Below are 16318 nucleotides of genomic sequence, written 5' to 3' on the forward strand. Positions count from 1 at the left end.
CCGTCACCGGAATCTTCATCAGTGTTCTTCGTTTTTTCCAGAAAACACAAGGAGGAAGATGAAGTTCTAAGAGAGAAGTGAGAGCTTCTCTCACTAGAGCGAGAGAAGAGAGAGAAGTGAAAGTATGAAATGGTTTGAACCAGTCCCCTTAAGCTTTTATAGACCACTAAACCGGACCGGTCTAACACCGGTCCATTCCTGAGCATTCCCCATCGTTGGATCTAGGTTTGATCCATTTGAATCAATCCAACGGTCCCTGAAGCTTCCTGGTTGGATCCTGGATCTCCTGGTTTGGGCTTGGGCCTGTGTTTGCTTTGGATCTCGTTTTTGCCTATATTCTTGCTATTTCAACACTGCTTCTTAATGTTTGAACCTCTGTTTTACCAAAAACCTTTTTAAAAATTCCTAAAAAAATTTGTTCAATATTTCCTTATTATTTTCAATGAATTTTGATGTGTTTTACATAATAATCTTGAGGGAAATATATGAGGGAATGATTTGTTCTTTTTAGTTCATTCTTTTTTTATTTCTTGTTAAAATCTTGTTAAACATCTCTAAGAATCTTGTGAACTTCCTTGCCATTATGTTTGATGTTCAATACTTGTCTTTTATGATATTTTGACATGTGATAAAATGGATAAAAACATAGGTGAATTTGTTTGTGACTTTTGGTGCCTTTTGTCAATATTTGTGAAGTTTTTTTTTGTATAATTTGATTCCAATATTTGATCTCATGATGATTGATACTTGATGAATCAATTTTGTGATGTGTTTGTCTTTAGTTTAGTGTGCTTGGTACTGTTTATGATGTATGGTGTTAGTCTCTTGTTCTATAAGTCCTATAAATAATTGTTTGTGAAAGAAAAGTGCCAAATATGTCTAAAAATATATCATAATTCTTGGCTTGAATGTGTTCTTATAATTCTCATATTATTGGTGGTAATGAGACCTTTGGAAAATTGTCATGATATGAGAGTTATAGGTTATATACTTGTCTAAAAGTTATGATAAATTTTAGGTCTATTTTGCCACTTTTATGTTAAGAATTTTGGTACTTTTTGTCAAGTTTTTTTAGTATTTCTTTTGGTTACAATTTCCACTTTATTATACCTTATGATACTAACCCTCTATTTCATATTCCATACATCTCATAAGCATCCCATCTCCATTTCACTTCTTGCCATTTAAATTCATGCAAAATTTAGAATGTAAAACCTAGGGTGGTGTATTTTACTTCATGCAATTTTAATTTCTTACAAGACCATAGAATGTAAACTAGGGCATATGTAAAGGACAATGGACTCTACTGATGTACACCGACACAAGCACCGACACATGCACACACATCACATGGATACTTTGGATGTATGCTTAGGGAATGTATGCTTTAGATGTATGCTTAGGAATCACGATACTTAGAAAAATTCTCTTTTCCAAAAAATATGAACGACTTCACTCAAATAATTTTCCAAAGAAACCTTGGGATCAAAATCCCATTGAATTTTCCCTTTATTTTCTTAAATAAAAACCTTAATGAACTTTAATCATACTTAGACTTTTTTGCAAAATAACTAATTCCACTTCACATTTTCCAAATCTTATGCTCTTGAGGCCTCTCTCTCTTGTTCTTCAAAATTCCATTTTTCAAAATTAAAATCAACCAACAAAAACAAAAAAACATCTTTTGGAAGAGAACTACATGGAGTTTGATCCCTTAAAAGGGTATGTAGGCAAGAAGTCAAAACTTCTCCAAGTCCAATAAAACAAAAATTCAAACACATTCTTCTCCCTCCAATTCTTCACTTAGTAAACCCTTAGGTGTAAATAACACTTTCAAATAGCATTTAAAAATAAAGCGCGCACGTAGAAAGTAAAGACGGTTCCTATAGGATACTATAGTCGTTATGGGTGCCTAACACCTTCCCGTAGCGAAAACAACTCCCGGACCTCGATTCTCAAGGGTTTTTCTTATTTTTCCCTTCCCAAGAAAAAATGAGATATCAAAGGTTAAAAAGGTTCAAACTTAATCAATGTTTGACACCCGAAAAACCAAGATAAAACAATAGTCATATACACATCTTTCACATAGATTCACATAGTCAAGTTCACATCTTCCACATAGACTCATATGCATGCAGTGCTCTACTTGACTATATATGCATGTGGTACTATTTTGGATATCGGAGTTATGTTACCGAATGATCCCACCGTCACTCATCATCGTCACTTGGACTAACCATGCATGCATGAACATCTCATATGATTCGACTATGCATAAATTCACATGACTTGACAACTAACTTCAACATCGTCGTCATTTATTCACCTTCACTATTTCACCGTCATCATTTTCAACGTCATTCAACGTCATTACATCATCATCATCATTTTCATCATCATTACATCATCATCGTCATTTTTATCATCATTCACATCACATGAACATCGTCATATATTCATCAAATCATCATTTATTCACATCAATAAGTCAACATCATCACTATATTATTATCATCATTCAATTCACAATTTACAACTAGTTAGACAATGTTTCAATCACATATCATTATTCATCACATTCTCATCATTAATTACTCATGGATACTCATTATTCATAACTCACATTCACTTCATTAAACAACCTCATTTTACTTCTCATAAAGCATTTCATCCTCTCAATCATCATCCAACACATATTACCATTAAACATGTCACACTACTTTGTTTTTATCATGAAAAACCTCTTTTGATTGATAGAAACAAGTCCATAATCATCCTATCAAGGGTGTAATCGATTACGCCAGAGGCATAATCAATTACGCTGTTCAAAAATTAGTTTCTAAAAATCAGGGGCAATGTGTAATCGATTACATTCTTGGTGTAATAGATTACATCATAACATATTTTCAAAAAATCAGTTTTTCAGCTTATTCAAACGCGGTTTTCACCAAATAATCACTTTTAAATCCCTTAAATCAACCCCAACACATTCCAATCTTTCAAAAACTTTACCATAGGTTACCCACTACATTATAAACACTCAACACACACTAAAACATCATTTACACATCCAAATTCATGACTTTCCACACACTTTTCCAAAAACTCAAGAACACCACATAATTATTTAAAATTCATGGGAACAGAAAATTCACATACCCAATGTCATAACAAGAAGATAGACTTCGAATTTAACATCATTCATCATCAACTTCATGAATTTCATTCAATTAAACTTAAAACTCAAAAACACTAACTTATCATAATCAAACATAGATTCTCATACAACAATAACATGGTTTCACAACTTTCACATACTCAAAATGACCACAATAATTAGAGCACGAAATTGACATTTATTCATCACAATAATTCATAAAGATGGAAGAAAACACACAACCCCAACTACTCAATTGCTCATAAATCCTAAATGGTGAAAATAATATTCCCTCTTAACTCTTAATCCAATAAGGTAGCCTCCTACAAACTTTAATCTCCCTCTTTCCTTTGGTTCTTCAAGCTTTTTTCCTCTTTCTCCCTTTAGATCCCCTTTTGCTTCTCTATTGCCTCTATTATCTCTTTTGAAGACTACCACTCTTTTATATTCTCATGGATTAGGTTTGGTTTACATAACTCTTACTGGGCTTAGTCACTATTCTTCCTCGTAAAAATAACACTACGCATTTACTTCACTTATTACTTGTTAGCCAAAAAAAGAGTTGTATAAAACTTTGAAAAAAATAAGTTTTTATATTGGTTCATAATATGATCAGTAATATCTTGAGGTTCAATGAGCATATTGTCTCCATTTTTAATGAAGTTAATCGTTTTGTTTGTATTTCTTATCTTGGCCACTCTATGACAATGTCTTATGTTTCTATCACCTTTCAAATGCCAATTGAATTTCGATTTTTCCAGCCAAAAAATCTCTTTCGTATTAAGAGTAGTGTCAAAATCAATCCAAGCTTGCTTTTCAAGGTTCATCAAGATGTCTATGTGACAAGAACTGTCAATACGGTTTTGGATGACTTGCAACTTAACTTCAGTTTGTCTAACTTTAATATAGACATTGTCTAAGATGTTTATGTTCCAAAACTCGAGGTTATTCTTCAAAATCTTTAGATTTTTTTTACCTAAAATGTACACATGACACCAATAACCTCAATATTACAACAATTAATGATAACCTCTTTACAATATTATGAACTTAAATTGTGATGCCAAAGCCAAACTTGCATCATTATGAACAAAATCTAAAAGCAGTGGAAAATGATTCGAACTATTCTTGATGAGATAACTACAAGAGATAAAATTAAACATATCTAACCATAGGTGGTTGGTAATATCTCTATCAATATTGTCTTGAGTGTTGTATAATAATGACATAGAATCATCTCAAGTAATAATAACAAACAATTACAACTAAAATTAAATTAGAGAACAAGAGAAACTTATCTGTCTTGAAATTGTTGTAGAATTGACCACCGACATGGCTCAATCAACCCACCGACATGGCTCAATCAACATCTCTAAACATCAAATCAATAAGAGAACTACTAAATGAACAAACGGTGAAAATAGTATGAAACGTGTTGATCGCACTGCCCTTAAGAATTTTCTGCGTAATTATACGCTAATCCCAGGATTTAACAGACCCTTCCCGATGAGAACCGAGGATACAGAACTGACAAGAAGAATATTTGTTCAGGAAGATGAAACTCCAGAGTTGTATTTAGACTCATTGAAAAATCAATTAATATGTAACTTGAAGCATAGAAGAGGGGATTTCGTTTTTTATGTGCTACTGCTCACTAACAAAAATAAGGAGAGTTTTCTATATTAGGTTTGTAAAACTTCTACTATACTTATGTCCAGTAAAAAACGTGTATTAATAGACACACATATGTTATAGGTTGAGAGAATTAAGGTTTGACTAAACATTGTTATTTCCACGTTCATGAGATATCAAAGCAAAAACGGTTACAAAACTTTGGAATTAAAAACATGTCTTAAAACCAAGTCAAACCTTATAATTAATTATAATATGATAATAGTTTTCTATTAAAATATTTTTCTATATTTCTCAATTAAAAATATGGGACACAAAATATTTGAAACTTTTGAAATATACTCAAAATTAACAACATTGAGTGTGCAAATCCCTTTCTTCAATCATACCAAGTAAAGCATGCTCCCCTTGTTGGAAAGACGACAAGGTTATTTGCATATGAGCATATGTGAAAATCCTCCATAGAAAACCTAACAGGAACATGTGTTATTCTTTACTCATGAGCCTCAATGATAATGTCAAAGACACCAAAAATGAACCAAGGCACTTGATGTTGAATTCAAAGATCCTGTACATCCACATATTTCTTTTTCTAAGGTCGAAAATGAAAGCATAGATAGCAATATTACCATAATAAAAGGAATTTTCCATTATTTTTGAAGAAACACATTGATCATCAAAATATAAAATTGTAGAGTTCAAATGCATTGAATAGTAACATAAAATGTTATGTATCAAACTATCTTTATTGTTCACATCTAAAAGTTTTACGCCTAACCCATTAAGCCATCTTGTAGGAAATGAATTGAAATTCACCCATGGTTCATTAATTAGAATTAAATAGGACTTGTTTTGTATTTGTATTAAAAGCCTCTTAAGTGCCAATCTAGAAATGGGGTGGTTAAACCTTGTTAACCCTCTTGATTCAACAATTGATTACATTTATTCGTTTACTTTGAATTGGATTCCTCAAGCTCTCCACCATTTGTAACTTTCTCTTTATCTTTCCTTTAATCATTGTTCTGTAGAAATACTCATTGGTCCACACAATGTCCTATGGATCTAAGACTTCTAACATCCTCAAAGTGCCTTTAACTTGTCACGCAAGGCAACCATAGTTAGAGGGGTTGCACCTTTGGGATTGGGACAGATGATCCCCCATGGAGGTTGTGCTTGCATGTCTCTACACCAGTCAATTACTCATCCTCATGGATGTGTATGTCGCAATTTCTTTTTGTAAAATTAAACTCTTTTGAGGATTTAATCACAGTTTGAATCTTTATTCTAAACCACTTATAATCCAAAATTTATTCTAAACCACCTATAATCCAAAATTAAGATGACATAAAATGGGATCCATGTAGAGGCTATCGTAATGCAACCCACCCATTCCAAAGCTTGTTGTGATTTGTATAAAATTGTTAGAAAAGAGAACCACCGCCACTCAAAAATCACACCGATCGCTGACAAAATTTAACATGGTCACAACACAAATAACAACATACTTATCTTCCCATACTACTTTGGTCTCATGCTCTATATATGTAATGTTACTATTTTAGATTTCCCAGAATCCTTTATTAACTTAAAATACAACTTGTTGGTATTTTTTGTATTTTTCCTCTTGATTTCGAGACTGAAGTGCGGGCGACGTCACCAGATTTGATGGCAACATTGTACTCAAACACCAAACTCGATTTCGTCCTTAACAAAATTAAAATCTAACCAACTAACTAACTCTAAAATAAATAACTGTTAGTGATTAATTGACATGTGGTGAAATTGGAAACATTATTTGCAGTAGTTCAGTTCTTGGTTACCCTAAATTGAAGTAGTCAAAATTATTTTTTGTTAAAATCTGAAATTGATTGATTGATATAGTTTTCTGTTTTAATGACCCAAATTGATATATCCAGTGAAATGGTTAGACTCACACATCTTAGTGAGTAATTGGTTTCATTTATGGATGCTTTAGAAGTGTTTTTAAAGTGTCAAAAGCAATTCTAAATTATAAGAAATCAATTTTGGGGACTATATAGCATCTTCAGAATCATAGTAGCGAGGTGAGACAAGATCATGTCTTACAGGTTGAACGGTGCTGTTCTCCGAAGTAAGGCTCTTTCTAGCAGCAACAAAACTCATCTGCATTGACAAATTCAAAGTTAAGCCCATTTGAATATCAAACTAGCCTGTGATAACAATTCTAACTTATTTAAGAAAATTGCACGCTGTCAAAGTTAAATTTGGTTGTCGTAGGTTTTAAATTGAGACTAACTCATCCTTACAAAACCGACTTGCAAGGTTGGGATGTCTTTAAACTATTTTCAAACCTTATGTTTTTTCAATGGTTGATTGGAGCCAAGATAGCAGGATTTGGTCTTGTTGCTCACAACCAAGACAGGCACTGCTGACTACAAGTGCTGCAATCTTGCATTGTAAGAAACCGCAGTGGAACGCTAGGGCACACAAATGGTTCAGTGGTTCAGTGGTTCTACTTGCTACTGCTAGCACTAGAGCAAGAAATTCTCTCATCAAGGTTGTCTGAAATCAAATGCAAGAACGGATTCTAAGTAAGAAAGGCAGTCCTAGGCCGAATCAGATACACAAGTCGCCAAAGTAAATGAGTTTCACAGCGTAATATGTAGAGACGGAGCTTGTGTCTCCGTGGGTGATGACGGTGGACGAGGAAGAGATGCTTGATATGCGGAAGCCATGTGTAAGGACTAGAGGGCTCTTGATTCAATTCTAGAGTTGTAAGGAACCAATAGAAAGAGAAAATTGAGAAATGCGATTTCTGTATTTTGATTTTTGAGCATTACAATATAAAGCTTAAGCTTATATAGAGATTGTAACCATCTCTATGTCTGTCCTAGCTGACTAACATTACTTAAGGACAAGACTGAAGTACAGTGCATTAGGCCCTGTTATTACTGTTCGTCAATCAACTAATGACACGCGTAATGTGATTTCTCTCTCTCTCTCTCTCAAAGAAAACAGTCTCCTGCCAGAATCGAAAAACCGAGCGATTCTATTTTTTAATGAGCCCTAAATTACCACCACCCCCTTTATTTTCCCAGACTTCCACCAAGGTCGAAGTCTTCACTTCTGCAAATCATCTTCAACCGTACGCTTGGTGGTTTAATAGTTTCATTCACTTCCTGGTTCTGCTTCATCATGTTCACTTCTTTTTTTTTTCCTATCAAGGGCTGGTGTTCGTAGCAAGTTAGCCATCTAAATTAATGTTTCATTCGATGTTGGAAGGAAACGTAACAATGATGATTCTGAAAACATAATTCTTGGCTTTTTTCCTTTCAAAGAAAACAAAATTGCTGTTTTTTCTTTTCTTCAAAAACACTAGTTTTTTTTAAGGAAAAATACGTGGCACATGTCATTAGTTTATTGGAACTGTACTTGTTTTGTCGATTACTTAATGTAGACTAAAGGTAAATAAACTAATTAAAAGTTTGGTTTGATTTCAACTCCATCCATTTCAGTAACATTCATGAGTAAGCCAAAAAATGAAATTACAAATGAAACCGTATTCTAGGACTTCTGTACGTCGGTTTACAACTTAAGTGTTTCATTCTTATCCTTAATTTCTTACTACTCTCTTACTGTAAACAATTCAACCACTCATTATTCTAAATAGTATACGATATTTATTCGCTTGTTACTTGCTAATTAATCTTTGTGGATGCGATTATTTTTTATATTACTTATGCGATAAAGGGAACTTGATCTAAGTGAGTATTTAGCACAACAATAGACATTTGTCTGATAAATAGTAATGAATGGTTTTTATTTGGAACTGTAATTAGTCACAAGTTTTAGTCAGAAAAACGAATAGGAAAACTGAATTTTAGTGTATTTACAACTAAAAAATAACCAAGTAGATGGAAATAACTTTGAGTTATCTAAAATAAATGACAGATATAAAAAGACTAGATTCAAATGTAGAGTAAAATACCTTAACTTCTGGCATCTTAACACAAGATATTCCCTCAATTCTTTGATGTAACTAGAATCTCTGAACTATCCACACACGGATCACTGCATAAAAAGGAAACACACAATGACCAAATCAGATTCAATACATATTTGGAAGGTAAGCATGGCAGAAAACAGAATCATGCTAACCAGATTGAAGTAATATGATTGCATGAATCTCCTCAATTTTTTAGAATAAATTGTTATGGAAAATTTCATCAAAACACCACGTTTCCTTCGTGTAATTTCTTCACAAATAACTGCAATGTGACAAACAATAGCAATTAGAAATCTAGAAATAAACTAGAACCAAGGTTATGAACAACCAACTGTGACAAGAATTTAATGATTTTAGCCTACAACTTAGGTATATAATTTTCGTAATGAATGAGTGCCAATAAGATCCTAAAAGTAAGAAACCATTTAGATTTGTTACATCAGTATTTTTTTTTATATGTAATGTTTCGGATAGAGTTCATTGTCCATCATCATGTCCTAATCTTCTGTGAAAAGCAAAAACAATAATTTCTTTCCAAATTCAAATTAAGCTAAAGCAGCGTACGAAATGCTAAAAGATTACCTGAACTTTGTCCCAACGCCTCTCTTCTGTGAGTATAGTGCACCAATGGAAAGTGGAATTTCCATGTTCCTCAGATTTGTTAAACACTTTGGAGAACAACTTCAGCAATAGTATGTGCCAGGCAATAAGCTGCTACTCATTACCCCCATGATAATCTATATATGAATGTCGGCAAAATGATGGGCACTACTACAAGTATATCATTGCAGGGCTGATCTTTAAATATTTCTCATAACTCTAACCAAATTCCAACATACGTTTTCCCTCGGTCTCACTACCTTATGCTTATATTCTGCATGCATGATTTCATCCCATACAGCCGACAAGGTTACAGAATTGGTTGTAAATTAAATTAATATACCGAATGAACATCTTTTGTTACAGTACAAGGAAATCAGTTACAACAAAACACTTTAACACATTGAGTTTAGGAATTACAGAGAACGATGAAGAGAATAAGAGTGCACTCGGAATTCGAGAGTCTAGTCTCACCTAATCTACCAATTCCCCGGCTAACTGAATGCACCCCTTTTCCCTCCCAACTGTATTATCAATTACTAATTCGAAGCTGTAATACTTCCAGGACAATCTGCTCTCCATCCAGAAAGGGAGCGATACAGAAGAAATTGTGCAGCATGATCAACAGGAATAAGCCGACCTTGTTGATTATGACCAACTGTGATGAAAGAAGGAATCAGCTCGACATTCCGTCGGTCTTCAGGCGGCATTGCCAAAAGATGTCTCCCAGATGACGATTCTCCGTAATTTTGCACCCAAAGATCCTAACCTAGTTACGGCATCAGCTAGTGCATGCTCACTTAATTCACACTCTATGATTTCAAGTTTCTGAAGCATTGGACAACCATTGGAGAATTCCAAGAGCCCTTCATCGGTTACACTGACATTTTCAAGAAGTATCCATCTCACATTTGGACTGTGTTGTCCAATGTAAAGAAGGCCTGCATCGGTTAATCCTCCTGGTATCTGGTATAGTGCAAATTGTTCTTGGCATAGCATGGTGAGGCGAAAGTCGCACAGGTTTTTCAAGTGAGCACCGATATTTCGTAGCGCTTCATTTGTGATGTCGTATACATGAACGTACATGTATTCGAGCTTTGGACAACCCTGTGATATGTCAATAAGTCCTGTTTGGGTAACAATGCCTCCTCCATCTTCCCTTTCAACATAATCAGCAGCCACTTTGATTCTTAGCCTTCTCATCTGCTTACAGCAGCAAGCAAGTACTGCTATTGTAACATGTTTCCGTGTTTGCGAATCGATATTCTTCCAATCCATAGATGTCTGTTAATTAGATGCCATTGTCAGTTAGTTATTTACAACAATGAGTTAGTTACAATTACAAATTATGATAATCAAATAGTTACCTGAGAAATTAGGTCTCTGAGTTCAAAGTCGTCAATGTTCTCCAACAAGATTTTGTCACAATGACCCTGCCACCAGCTCCAAGGAAATCATGCCCTACTCCAATCAAATTTTCTAGCAGTTCTGAAGTATGAACGTCATCTAGTACAATGAAAGCTTTCATGCGTTTGAGTCTTTTCATAACCATAGATGATATTACTTTGGGAGTGTCAATACCAAGATCTTCCCCTAGTAACTTAGAAAGAAGTCTGTTGTATGTGTAACTTAGCCCATGTCTCTTTTATTCTTCTGTGACATTTTCTAGGAAGCAACTACCTTCATATATGGAAGATACCTTCTGAAATACGGCAGCAGCAAGGGTTGTCTTTCCTATGCCTCCCATGCCCCAAATTCCAATAGTTCTAACTTCTCTTGAATCAACTTTTGATAATGATTCAATGCTTGAATAGTTTTCATCCGGTATGAACAAACATCTACGAAACACCAGATGAAAACTATTCGTAGATGTTTCGTTCACTTTTATTCACACAAATAGAAAAATCTGGAATAAATTGATATATATCTGCAAGTCTAACACATTAAGGCGACCAACATTTTCATAATCAGAATAACCATCTGCAGTCCTCAAGGTTTGGTCAGCACCACTACAAAATGCATCTGTTCCCTACATCATCAATATGTCATTAAAATCATTCAGTTCTGCATTAAGGATCAGTTGTGTCTATAGCGACAAACTACATGGTCAAATCATAAATATATGTTAACTGCAGTGTATAAAAATTAAAACGAATTCTGAAATGACGAGACCTGTGAGTCAAGTCAACCGATTTGAATTGCTTGAACTTGGACAAAACTGAGATCAAACCGTAGTATAGTCCGATTCAAGGTTCAACCGGTTGAACCGTATGATTTGGTTTTGAAATCACTCGTTTATAACCATACTGAAAGCTTCATATGATTATTTAATAAACAATAATTGTTTCCATCAAGTTGATCATTTCATGACAAGTGACAACATGGTAAGCTTATATCTGAAGCAATTGGTGATAAAATAAAACCAATGGAAAATCCAAAATCACTTGAACAAGACAATGTAATAATCATTTAAAGGAATGCTCAAGTCACATAACAAGTGACTGGTGAACAAGCTGTATGATAATGATTTGATTAACAAGGTGCAATTAATCCATTTCTTGCTTCAACATGCCCAAGTTTACAAAACAGTAAAACAAATGGCAGTAGCAAAAAAGGTACACCTTTCCGGTGAGAATGATGACACCAATAGAGGGATCATCTCTAGCATCATTGAAGCACGAATAAGCTCCTTAACCGTGTGAGGTCGAAAAGCATTTCTTCTCTCTGGCCTATTAATACTAATCTGCAAAATTCCCAACATTTAAACAATTGAACAAAACTAGAAAAGAAAGAAGGGAAAACCATATACTACATCAATATTTCTTAAACTTAGTCCCTAATTTATATGAATATTTATCCCACAAATCTCAGCAGTTAAGTTTCTAAGGACTAACGGGGTGAATATATTCCATAGTTTATCTACATTTCAACTTAATTATTTTTTGGCTCTAAATATTTCTTCCATTAGCACCTAAATTATACAAAAAAATATGTCATATCAAAATCCTAGTAGTTAAAATACTAAGGACTAGAGGGACTAAATGTTTGAATAATAACAACTGTATTAAGCGCTTATAGCATAAACGCATATCATAAAAGGGCTTATAGCATCAATAATTTTCATATAAGGGCTTATGTATAAACTATTTCTATAACAAAAGATAAAATTAGTCAAACAGTTTCTATAATAATCAAGAGTAACAAAAATATTTACTATAACGTAAGGAACAAAAAGGGTGAAGCAAAAAGAAAATGAGAAAGGTGGAAGGACAACCTTGGCAATTCCTTCACCAGCTGCTTTCTCGTAGACAATGTCAGTGAAAATCTTTCTGTCATCATCATTATCAGAAGCAAAAACCTTCCGAACAACGTTATGAGAAGGAACATCACCATGAACACATTGGTAACTGCCATTAGTATTTCTGGAACTTGAAGTGTGACACAAGGAAATAAGTTGAGGTGGTGGTGATGTTGGAGAGGAAACAAGGTGGTTGGTTACAGAGGTTACTCTTCTGATCACGGTTCTTCTGAATGAAAGTGATTCCAGATTTTTCTACGAATAGTTTTCATCTGGTGTTTCGTAGATGTTTGTTCATACCAGATGAAAACTATTCAAGCATTGAATCAGTATCAAAAGTTGATTCAAGAGAAGTTAGAACTATTGGAATTTGGGGCATGGGAGGCATAGGAAAGACAACTCTTGTTGCTGCCATATTTCAGAAGGTATCTTCCATATATGAAGGTCGTTGCTTCCTAGAAAATGTCACAGAAGAATAAAAGACATGGGCTAAGTTACACATACGACAGACTTCTTTCTAAGTTATTAGGGGAAGATCTTGGTATTGACACTCCCAAAGTAATATCATCTATGGTTATGAAAAGACTCGAACGCATGGAAGCTTTCATTGTACTAGATGACGTTCATACTTTAGAACTTCTAGAAAATTTGATTGGAGTAGGGCATGATTTCCTTGGAGCTGGTGGCAGAGTCATTGTGACAAAATCTTGTTGGAGAACATTGACGACTTCGAACTCAGAGACCTAATTTCTTAGGTAACTATTTGATTATCATAATTTGTAATTGTAACTAACTCATTGTTGTAAATAACTAACTGACAATGGCATCTAATTAACAGACATCTATGGATTGGAAGAATATCGATTCACAAACACGGAAACACGTTACAATAGCACTACTTGCTCGCTGCTGTAAGCAGATGAGAAGGCTAAGAATCGAAGTGGCTGCTGATTATATATGTTGAAAGGGAAGATGGAGAAGGCATTGTTACCCAAACAGGACTAATTGCCATATCACAGGGTTGTCCAAAGCTCGAATATGCATACGACATCACAAACACAGCGCTACGAAAGATCGGTGCTCACTTGAAAAACTTGTGCGACTTTCGCCTCACCTTTGCTATGCCAAGAACGATTTGCACTATACCAAATACCAGGAGGATTAACCGATACAGGCCTTCGTTACATTGGACAACACCGTCCAAATGTGAGATGGATACTTCTTGGAAATGTCGGTGTAACCGATGAAGGGCTCTTGGAATTCTCCAATGGTTGTCCAATACTTCAGAAACTTGAAATCAGAGAGTGTGAACTAAGTGAGCGTGCACTAGCTGATTCTGTAACTAGATTAGGATCTTTGGATGCAAAATTACGGAGAATCGTCATCTGGGAGACATCTTTTGGCAATGCCGCCCAAAGACCGTTGGAATGTCGAGCTGATTCCTTCTTTCATCACAGTTGGTCATAAATAATCAACAAGGTCAGCTTATTCCTGTTGATCATGCATCACAATTTCTTCTGCATCGCTCCCTTGCTGGAAGTATTACACACTGAAATGAAAGCTTTGTTTGTGTGATGTGAAGGTGATGATGGAAGAAGGGGTCTTTATAACAACTGAAAGTATGGAATCAAAGGTAACTTGATTATTATTGCTTTGCTTTGCTTTGCTTCTATGGTAGGTTTGGTATTGTTCTTGGAATAAGAGAAAGAAAGAAATAAAGAAGAGAAATTATGTCTCTCACTGTGAGTGTGACATGAAGAAGAGAAAGGAATAAAGTATCATATGTAGCACGATCGCCTTTTAGATTTTTCTCAACTTTAAAAGTTCGGTTCCTAACAAAATAACTTAATTTTTTTTTGAATAAAAAAAATCGTTTAACTTTATTTAACCCTTCAATAAAAAAACAGCACTGCTATACAGCCCGACAAAATTTTTCTTGAGCACTGCTATACAGCCCGACAAAATTTTTCTTGAAATTTCAAGAATGCATATGTGTTTAATTTGTATTGGTGTACAGTCCTTAATTGGTAGAATACAGGAGGTAGTGGTGATATTTTATTTTTTTGTTACAACAGCAATTCCATCGTGAAGTTGTCGGTGCATTTTTTCGGGAACTTTAGCATTATTCATAAAAAAAATCTGTTGATATTTTTTTCAGTATGATTAAAATCGTTTTAAGTTCTTTTTTAAGTTGTTTACATTTTATTTGACAAAATTACACTCGTCGTTCTTTAATATAATTTTAAGTGATGATTTTGTTACTTTTTTTTCACATCAATTTTTTATACAAGTTCTTAGTATCACTTATATGGTCTTTCACTTATATTTTCATATAAATTTGATGCTTTAAATTCATATTTAAATAGATCAAAAGGACAAAAATGACTTGAAAATAAAATAAAAGAAAAAATTGTTATTTAAAATTAAGTAAAAGAACGACAAGTGTAATTTTATCTTTTATTTTTGTTTCTTAAATAATAAACATTATACACTTTTATTCATTAAAATTATTTTTGTTCATTTAGATCCTATAAACAACAAATTCTTGTAACCTAAGAGATCAAAATTGGACAAATTTTTTTTACGAGGCTAAAATATCTAATGTTTATATAAATTAAGAACTCAAATGGACGAAAAATAACTCAAGGTACTAAAATAAAATCTAAAAAATAATGTAAATAATCACAAGAGTACGAAATATAAAAGAAAAAAATAACAATATTGAGTTTAGCACAATGAAATAGACTTCTACAACAAAGAAACCATATTCCTTTAAAAAAAAAAAACAAAGAAACCATATTAAAATTTGAATTCCTGCGATTAGTCATATTTAATACCTAACACATTTTTAAAATAAAAATTCTCAACTAAAAGAACCTATAAAAAACAGAGAGAAAACTTCTGACAATTGCAGGTTGGCAAATGGCAGTGCATCAGTTCGTGCGGGTATGACGAAAACAAGTGTTGTGCATTTTAGCATTTTTCGAGTTTTATGTCAATGTCATTTAAATGATTAACGCATCATCAAAAATTAAGGCTTTGTTTGGAAGAGAAGAGAAAGTTTAAGGAAAGAAAGTAAGAGGAAAGAATGTTGAATGAATGAAAGTGAATAGAAAGTGAGTGGAAAGTGAGATGATTGTTTAGTTGTTTGATAGGAGTGAAAGTGAAGAGGAAAGAAAGAGATATAAATTGTAAATGACAAAAATACCCTAATATAAAAGTGATTTATATGTGTGTGTCCTAAATGTTATATTTATCGAGGGACCAAATGTTTGAAATTTTAAAAATAGAGGACACGGTTGTTGTATTTAAATATTTATTTTCTAACAACATAATGTGACATATTTAAGTCATTTAATCATTTTAGTTGCTGGTTCGATCATTAGCTAATGTGTTTTAAAAAAAGCATATGTCGCAAGAAGACAACCTCTTAAATAAATCGAGGTAAGTCATGTGTATTCTTATTTAATTAATCAACTATTTAAGTCATGTGTATTTTGATACAAAAAGTTGTTGAACAAGACTCTTATACCATTCCTAAGTATTGAGAGGGTCACTGATAAATGCTCAAAAGTAATATATTTCATGTGTTAATTTAGGCATTTTAGTGATTTGTTCTACAAGTTGTTTTATCTTGGTTTTCGGG

At 33.6% G+C, this 16318-nt stretch overlaps 1 pseudogene across 1 annotated transcript; it reads right to left on the reverse strand.

Annotated features, from left to right (window-relative positions):
• Positions 1 to 9686: 9686 nt before the first annotated feature.
• LOC146945886 (1,4-dihydroxy-2-naphthoyl-CoA synthase, peroxisomal-like) lies at positions 9687 to 13087 on the reverse strand (annotated as a pseudogene). Its single transcript, XR_015028050.1, has 5 exons — positions 13034 to 13087; positions 12649 to 12927; positions 11996 to 12117; positions 10742 to 11403; positions 9687 to 10658 (listed from the first exon to the last, which is right to left on the reverse strand). The product of XR_015028050.1 is annotated as a 1,4-dihydroxy-2-naphthoyl-CoA synthase, peroxisomal-like (transcript).
• Positions 13088 to 16318: the final 3231 nt, after the last annotated feature.

Source organism: Medicago sativa, chromosome 2 (assembly GCF_051527215.1).
Source record: "Medicago sativa cultivar Bolivia chromosome 2, Bolivia_mono, whole genome shotgun sequence".
Taxonomy (NCBI): Eukaryota; Viridiplantae; Streptophyta; class Magnoliopsida; order Fabales; family Fabaceae; genus Medicago; species Medicago sativa.